This window comes from Heloderma suspectum, chromosome 5 (assembly GCF_057233095.1).
Source record: "Heloderma suspectum isolate Gila_16-S chromosome 5, 16-S_ref, whole genome shotgun sequence".
Lineage (NCBI taxonomy): Eukaryota > Metazoa > Chordata > Lepidosauria > Squamata > Helodermatidae > Heloderma > Heloderma suspectum.
Window position 1 is genome coordinate 111,536,780 of NC_139462.1, and position 5,873 is coordinate 111,542,652.

General features: G+C 42.3%; 1 non-coding gene across 1 annotated transcript; it reads left to right on the forward strand.

Moving 5' to 3' along the window:
- The first annotated feature begins 795 nt into the window (after positions 1-795).
- TRNAA-GGC (transfer RNA alanine (anticodon GGC)) lies at positions 796-869 on the forward strand. The gene has a single exon. It is a non-coding gene; the product is annotated as a tRNA-Ala (tRNA).
- Positions 870-5,873: the final 5,004 nt, after the last annotated feature.

Consider the following 5,873-nt stretch of genomic DNA (forward strand, 5'->3'; position numbering starts at 1 on the left):
AAACCTCTCTCCCCCTACTTTTCTTTTCTACTCTTACATGCCCACTGTTGGGAGCTTGCCTGCAATTAAATTTTGAAGAGGGAGAAGGAAGGAAAGAAAGAGTTTCATGTGAAATACTGGTGTTTCACACAGCATCTGATTTTAGTGCCCCAAACTGGAATCTTTGGCTTCTGCAGAATTTTAGTAGCTTCGGTACAGCAAAGGATCCAATCAACCTCCACAAACTTCTTTCTCCCCCTCCACTTTAATTTCTCCTAAACAGCTGTAGGACTCAAATAATCCCAAAGGGAGGGTTAGGAGTATGTGGTATCATGATCGAGAAACTGCTAGGGCTTTTAAATCGGTTCTACAGTTTAAAAAAAGCTAGAAAAAGCCCTCAGCCACCTCACCTCATAAAGTTCATTTAAGTATATGCAATCCTTGCAAACCCCGCACAGCCTCCTAAATTCCTCTGAAGTACTACCTCTATGAAAGGAGCCACTTGGCTTAGGGAATTCTCTCTACCCCACACCCCCACGCACATTTCCAATCACTATTCTTCTTTTCTTCTTCTCTCCCCTATCCTTTTCTTTCTCTTCTTTATTCCACCCAGAGCATATCTTGGGGAATTCTTAAAGAAAATTCTCTTCGGTGGGCAAGAGAAGTTCTGAACTGTATTTGACTTTATACAAACAGACAGGAGGGTTGGTTTTTCTCCTTCTCCTCACTCAGGTCTTTGAGAAGAGTGGGTTCACATGGTTGCAGAGAAACAAATCTGGGGCTGTTTTTTTGTCAGTTGCCATCATCCAGCAATAGGGAGGGCTGTAGCTCAGTGGTAGAGCACATGCTTGGCATGCAGAAGGTCCTGGGTTCAATCCCCAGCATCTCCAGGTAGGGCTAGGAAAGAATCCTGCCTGAAACTTTGGAGAGCTGCTGCTGCCAGTCAGTGCCAACAATTCTGCGCTAGATGGACCCAGGGTCTGACTCAGTATAAGGCAGCTTCCTATGTTCCTATGAACAGAAAACTTTAGTTAAAAAATAGGAGTTTTTCGTTTGTTTTTTAAGTGGAGGAGAGATAAATATTGCTAATTTATGCAATCCTATGTATGCCTACTGAGAAGTCCCATTATGTTTAATGACGCTTACCCTCAGGAAAGTGTGCATAGGATTCCAGCACAAGTCACTTTTGCAGGGAGGTTTGCACCTTGCTGTTCTGCATGTTTACTCTAGGGATGTACGAAAGTCACTTACCTGGTCTCGCAGCTTGCTTCGCGGTGGGGGGGAGGCGCTTCGCTTCTCCCCCCGAAGTTCAGGCTGGGGGGGGGGAGGCTTCCCGCCTCGCCTGGCTGAAATTCAGGCCGGGGGGGAGGCTTCCCGCCTCACCCGGCCGAAATTCAGGCCGGGGAGAAGCGCCCCGTCTCCCCAGCCGCGAACTTCAAAAGAAAAAAAAAAAAAGCCCCGTGATAGGCTACGTAACGATTTACGTAGCCTATCATGGCTAGATCTGCAAAGTCAGCTGTGATAGGCTACGTTAATCGTCACGTAGCCTATCACGGGTGACTTTGAAAAAAAAAAAGCGCATACGCAAATGGCGGCCCCCATAGGGAGCCGCCATTTGCGTTCCTTATTTGGTCCCTGTAGTCTACGTAAAGATTTACATAGACTACGGCGAAAATAAGGGCAACGCTATTTGCGGAGAATTTCTCCCCGAACCTTCGGAGGACTGAATGCGTTGGCACTCGGCCCCCCGAAGTTTCGGGGAGAAATTCTCCCCTATCCCTAGTTTACTCAGAAATAAGTCCTGAGTTGTGAGCGTGGTACTGCAAGCTTAATACAGTACCTCCCCAATTCCATCTAATGAATTGACTACCCTTTCAGCTCAGTCCTATGCATGTTTTGTCATTTGTGTGTGCGCGTGTGCGTTTGCATGAACTCTAGCTTCACGGGTAAGGGAAAGGCACTTAGTACATGCTCAGAATTTCTCCATAACTTAGCCCTAGTTTTGAAAACAGACTCATTGGCTGAATCCTGGTGAAGTCTTGGCACAAATGAAGTTATGGGGAAGAAGATACAATGAAAGCTTGTGCATAACAAGGAGGAGGTAGAGAGAAGATCCACAAAACAAGATATCTGTTTTTTTTTCAAGAGTTGCTGGAGGATGGTAGGATGAGGAGGGATGGTTGCATGGAGGGAAAGCATTGGTAGGGGGAGAATGTAAGTGCTCAGTGGTGAAAGAAAAACATTCTGCACATGCTTAGAGGCACTCTATATTTAAGAACATAAGAAGAGCCGTACTGCATCAGACCAAGGTCCATCTAGTCCAGCATTCTGTTCAGACAATGGCCAACCAGCTGACAACCAGGCACCCACAAGCAGGACATGAGTGCAATAGCACCTTCCCACCATGTTCCCCTGCTGCTAACATTGGTGAAATGTAAATAAATTCTAGTAATTCTAAATTAGAGTGCATGTATATCCTTCAGAAACTTTGCAGGTTTCTTGCCTGAGGGACACCTCTAATGACCTGTGCATCTGCATACAAATTGATCATGATTGAGACAATTGAGACATGATCTCCTCTGATGGGACAATGAATCCTGACATTTTTATCAAATTCTTCCAAGGAATTAAAATGTTATTGGCAGTTCCCTTTAAAAGAAAATAAAAATATAAACCCTGTACCTATTTTTCTGACATTAGGCAGGCCCCTTCTAGGGGGATACTATGCCTGAAATTATCCTCCAGTTCTGACCAAGAGAAAAAAGTTACAGTTTTTTTTCTAATTTCCCATGGTAGTCAACAGGAAGCATAAAGACTAATTTTTCCAAACGTTGACTCAGGTTTGGTGCTGAGCTGAAGTGGTCCGACTACAAATAGGCCAGGGCAGAAGCGGGATGTTTTCCAAAATGTAGAATCGAGGTCTGAGTTGAAGTGGGGTAGGGGGTCAGTGCACACTTCTTATGTATGTATGTATGTAATCTATATACACACAAGCATACTGCATGCACACGCACCCAAACACATATATATTAGACGTGTCCTTAGACTCGTGCATATGCAAATTTGTGTTATGGGCCTGTGCCCCAGGTCTTTTAAGAACCTAGCAATGCCCCTGTTCTGTGGCAAGAAAAAACATGGAAGAAACCGTGGGAAAACACTGGAGGATTACAAATGGAAGATATTGTCTGGACCCTGCATAAAATAAAATTCCATGAATGAGACAGGGCCTTGTCTGAAAGCCCCTTAGGTGTGCGTGCGCGCATGTATAAAAGGTACCGAAAGGGACAGACTGCAGTTTTTGAGTGAGATGCAGAAAAGGGAAGAAAGCTGCGATTTGGGCTCTGAAACCGATCTTTTTAGTGGAAAAAGCTGCCTCTCTCTGGGGATTTGGTGTATGCCAGTGATATGATTGTCTATTGAACATAATAAAACATAAGAACGTAATAAAGCATAGCGCAGAAAGCTTAACATAAAATAAAACAACTACAGAATGAAACCAGCGTAGTACCTACAGCACTGGAAAGATCTAACTTTATTGACCTGAATAGCTTTATTTATCTGAATAGTTTCTACATGATTTCACCTATCTAGAATGTAAGCTAAGGTCAAGTGTGTCCTTTCTTGTGGCTGTCACAAGAACAATGTGAACTTCACAATACTCTTCAGATTCAAGTGTTTTCTCAAGTTGAGGTGTGAAATGTACCTGTCAGACTGGTACACTTTAGTAAATGTCAAAACCTAAGAGGAAGGCTGGAGTTGTACACTGATTCATAATCATTTACGAATTTGCAATGATTCCACCTTACCTATCAAACTGGAAATTAACATTCCAGAAGATAATCAGACACCAAAAGTTTCAGCTGCTGCTGCTGCTTTTTTTGTTGGAAAAAAAAGGCAGTGGAGAGTTTAAATATTGATGACCACTATGCAGCACAATTGCCATAAGTGAGAGGGATAGCAGGACTTCATGACACATGGACAAAAGTTAAAGGTCATGGGCCTACTTCTAACATAGAGGCCTAGATTTCTGCATGCATTGATGCCTGCTTCCTGGCTCAGTAGTCTAGGAACACTGTCCCCGCAACTAAACTTGGGGGGCGGGCAGGAATATCACAAAATTGTCATTAATTTTAATGACTCGGATCCAGAGACTGTCTCAGGCACCAGTGAGCTCCAGATTCTGGGATATAGATTCTATACTACCTAATCTATTTCCTAAAATCCCAGGTTTTTTTGTCATTTCATGCTATCGACTTCAGCTGTAAGTACTAAACACAATGAACCAGAATTGGTGAGAAAGAAATTAGCCAAAGAGAAAGAATGAACGGGAAACAGAATGGTGAATTTAGTAATATCATAGTAGGAAAGGGGGAGCAAAGAATAGTGGGAGAGCAAAAAAGGTATGACAGGTATAACGGGGCAGGGGGGAGCAAGAGATGGAAATTTGCCAGTGTTATACTTTTTAAAGTAATTGGGCCTTCCACGGGCTACAGAGAGGTATTAGAATATTGTAAACATATTTTATCTTATTTTAACTGGACTTTATAGTTTCGATATTTTAACAATTATTTCTACCTACTATGAACTTGAGAGAGAAAGAGAGAGAAAATAAATGAATGCTATGGTGTGTTTGAGAGAGAGAGAGAGAGAGAGAGAGAAGGGAATGTTCTCTGTGATCTATCAGCCCCTTCCCCTCACCAAGATTGAACTCAATGAGGGAAAATGCATTGATATAAATGACATCTTCAAATTGTGGTATTGTAAAAACTGCAAACTACTCTGTTGGGCTGTTGTTGCTTTTTTAATTACCAGGGCCAAAGGAATAAAATTCTGTCCTTGGTTACTAAATATTAAGATGACATTTTAAAGCATTTAAAAATTGCACACAGCACATTATTTACAAAGTATTTCCTAAGTCCCATCATTTTGTAGCACAAGAACTTCCGGGATGAATTAACAGGGTATTTCAAACAGAGAAAACTGCTTAAAGGAAAACTGATGGTTAAAACCTCCCTTATCAGAAATACTTTGGGGCGGGGGGGGGGGAGGGAGGGACCTTGAGCTCTGTCCCTCTTACAGACTGCTGTCACTTATCTAGATAGATATAAAAGTCTGGGACAAGGTCCTATCTGTTCAGCTCAGGCAGATCTTTCACAGTTTAATTCCAAGAACAGTTTTCAAGCAATAATGTCTTGGGGTGAACTAAAAATTGTTTATTATATTCAGATGCGTATCAACTCAGAAGATTCACTTTTTACAAGATGTGAAATATATGAAAAGGGACCTTTCCAACCACCTCTGGCCAGCCCTGAGTGATCACCTGGCACTTGTTCCCATGCTAATCATTATCTATTCGGTATTCTCCATATTTTATTGTAATAATTTGGTAATATACAAATCTTTAAAAAGAAGCAGCTTATATCCCATTCTTAGAGCCAAGATAGACAAAAAAAAATCTATCCCACTTTTCAGGCCCTCAAGTGACCCCATTGCAGCTTCCAGGTTAAAAATACAAAAGTACAATACATTAAATAAAAACAAATAACTATCAAATGAATAACAAAAACAGCATCATGGATCAACCAAGCCTCTTTAAGGAGGGAGGTCCACCATCTTGGTGCTGCTACGGAGAAATCCTGCTCCCCTGTCCCAAGAAATCATATCTCCAAAGTTCATGCAGGAGGAGATGGCCCTTCAGATAACCTGGGCTCAAGCCATGACTAAAGCTTGTGGATCATACTGTAGGACCTTTTCTTAACTCTCCCCCCACCCCCAGCATTTTCCTAAGGAAAGTTAGCTGGAATTTATCCCATTTGGGAAAGCACACGTGTACAGCCTAGATGGGGCAAATGGGAAGCCCCTCTCCCCTAGTTTTATGGTTTGGATCAAAATTG